Source organism: Eutrema salsugineum, unplaced genomic scaffold (assembly GCF_000478725.1).
Source record: "Eutrema salsugineum unplaced genomic scaffold, Eutsalg1_0 scaffold_1, whole genome shotgun sequence".
Taxonomy (NCBI): Eukaryota; Viridiplantae; Streptophyta; class Magnoliopsida; order Brassicales; family Brassicaceae; genus Eutrema; species Eutrema salsugineum.
In genome coordinates this window covers 20,785,891-20,788,962 of record NW_006256909.1, presented here as the reverse complement: position 1 = coordinate 20,788,962, position 3,072 = coordinate 20,785,891, and the positions used below count along the sequence as shown (strand labels likewise).

General features: G+C 43.7%; 1 non-coding gene across 1 annotated transcript; it reads right to left on the bottom strand.

The window, feature by feature from the left end:
• Positions 1 to 401: 401 nt before the first annotated feature.
• LOC112082621 lies at positions 402 to 508 on the bottom strand. Its single transcript, XR_002897287.1, has one exon. It is a non-coding gene; the product is annotated as a small nucleolar RNA R71 (small nucleolar RNA).
• Between the last annotated feature and the right edge of the window lie 2,564 nt (positions 509 to 3,072).

Sequence of the window (3,072 nt, the reverse complement as noted above, 5' to 3'; positions counted from 1 at the left end):
CCTTCCAACACCAGCAAAGGAGATATGAGCAGCCACAGGTCTATGTTGGAGAGAATGACAGAGCCAATGCTCATCAGTATGGAGCTGGAATTCAGGCACCACCTGTGCAAAACAACAATTTTGAAGTGAAGGCATCCTTGTTGAATATGGTCCAGAACTCAAAGTTCCATGGATTAGCAATGGAAGATCCCTTGGAACACTTGGATCAATTTGATAAAGTGTGTGACCTGAAAAAGATAAATGGAGTTTCTGAGGACAGTTTCAAGCTCAGATTATTCCCCTTCAGTCTTGGTGACAAAGCTCACCAATGGGAGAAGAATCTTCCAAGAGGCTCCATTCAAACCTGGGAGCAATGCAAGCAGGCCTTTCTATCTAAGTTCTTCTCCACCAACAGAACTGCTAAACTGAGGAACCAAATCTCTAGCTTCACTCAGCACATCAATGAGAGTTTTGGTGAAGCATATGAGAGATTCAGGAGCTACACAAACCAATGCCCACACCATGGATTTAGTGAGGTTCCTCTTCTCAGCACACTTTATAGAGGAGCTCTTCCCAAGATTAGAAACCAGCTGGATACTGCTTCCAATGGGAACTTTCTGGGTAAGGAGATTCATGCTGCTTTAGAGCTAGTGGAGAACTTAGCAATGAGCAATGACACTTATGGTGAAGACTATGACAGATCAAATAGATCAGAAGGTTCCAGCTCAGAACAGAGGCTCAGTAGACAAGTTAAGGAGTTAAGGAGTGAATTGGACAAGTTGAAATTGGTTTCTCACAAACCAATTCATTATGTTGGTGAATATGATGATTCTCCAAACTTTGAGAACATCAATGAAGAAGGCTTGACACAGGAGCAGTTGAACTACATTGGGAACCAAAACAGATTCCATAGGTTCAACAACTACAATGCCAACAACAACCTGTCTTATAGAAGCACCAATGTGGCAAACCCACAAGACCAGGTTTATCCTCCTCAACAAGGTTTTGTGCCTAAACCTCAATTTCAAAGCTCTTACCAGTCTAAGCCACAATTCAGCCAAGCTCAGAATCAGAGTTTTGGTCAGCAACAGCAACCATTTCAGGGTACTGGTTTCAGTTCACAGCAACAGCAAAAGGCACCACCAGGGTTTGGTCCCCCACAGTTCCAGCAACAAGCGCCGGTTCAACACCAATTTTAGCCACACAGCCACAGATGGGGTCAGATATGGTTGGGATTCTGCAAACTCTGCTTCAAGGTCAACAGATATTTGAAAGCCAGAATGCAGCCATGCAGCAGGAAATCAAAGAATTTAAGCAAAACCAGGCTTCAAGCTCAAGGAACCAAGGCCATCTGCCTGGAAAACCTGAACCCAACCCCAAGGAATATGCTAAAGCCATTACACTGAGGAGTGGAAAGGAGTTACCTGGTATTGAGAACAACAATGTGATCATTGAGGACAATGATCAAACTGAGGGGGAGGCAGCCTTAAAAGATGATCAAGTTGCTGAGAAATCAAGGAAAGAAAAGGGTAAAGAGGTAGCAAAGGAACCTGAACCAGAAAAGATATATGTGCCACCACCTCCATACCAACCCAAGCTCCCATTTCCAGAAAGATTTAAGAAGCAACTTGTAGACAAGGCAAGAGCTGTATTTGAGAAGGCACTCAATGAGACACCACTCACTATGCCTCTCATTGATGCATTCCTAATGATGCCAAAGATGGGTAAGTTTTTGAAGGATGCCATTCTGAACAAGACTAAAGAGTTTCAAGGCATGGTGGTACTAAGTCATGAATGCAGTGCTATCATTCAGAAGAAGTCCATACCAAGAAAGTTGACTGATCCAGGGAGTTTCACACTCCCTTGTGTCATTGGACCTCTACTATTCTCTGGATGTCTTTGTGATCTGGGAGCATCAGTCAGTTTGATGCCATTCTCCATAGCAAAGAAGCTTGGCTTTAGAGTTTTCAAACCTGCAAGGATCTCTCTTATCATTGCAGACAGATCAGTTAGATTACCTGTTCGGATGTTGGAAGATCTGCCTGTCAAGATTGGTGGTTTTGAGGTTCCAACTGATTTAGTTGTGCTGGAAATGGATGAGGAACCAGTTGATCCTCTTATCTTGGGCAGGCCATTCCTGGCCACAGCAGGAGCTATTATTGATGTGAGAGGTAGGATAATAGAGCTTCAACTTGGGTCTGAGAAGCTCACCATTGAAGGTGATGATGAAGAAACCCACCATTGAAGGTCAATGCTTCTATGTGGAGACAATGGATCAGTTGGCTGATGAGTTGCTTGAGGAACTGAATACTGAGGACCCTCTTCAAGCTGCTCTAACTCAAGAACAAGGAGACAATGGGCTCTTAGCAGAAGAAAGTGAGGGGTACAAGCTGTATTTAGATAATGCTAGAGAACTTGGTCCTGAGACAAGGTTTTTGGAACTGGAACAAAGTGGCTCTGAGGTTTTGGCTATCAAAGGATCAGACATTAGCCAATGCAGTTTGGACAAGGATTGGAATGAGGCTGATGCACCCCCTGTTGAGCTCAAGCCTCTACCAACAGGGCTCAGGTATGCCTTCTTTGGCTTAAACTCCACATATCTAGTGATCATCAATGATAGCTTATTAGAGCATGAAGAGAGTGCATTGCTTAGTGAGATACGAAAGTTCAGGAGAGCCATAGGATACTCTTTGGCTGATATTAAAGGGATCTCTCCTGACATATGCACCCACAAGATACACCTAGAGGACCAATCTATGTCCTCTATTGAGCATCAACGACGTCTTAACCCAAACCTCAAGGAGGTGGTTAAGAAGGAGATTCTCAAGCTTCTTGAGGCAGGGATAATTTACCCAATCTCTGACTCAAGGTGGGTATCTCCTGTACATGTTGTGCCCAAGAAAGGTGGGATCACAGTGGTTAAAAACGAGAAGGATGAGCTGATAGCTACTAGGACTATAATAGGACACAGAATGTGTATAGACTATAGAAAGCTCAATGCAGCCTCTAGAAAGGATCATTTTCCTTTGCCTTTCATTGATCAGATGCTAGAGAGGCTTGCAAACCACCCCTTCTTTTGTTTTCTTGATGGGT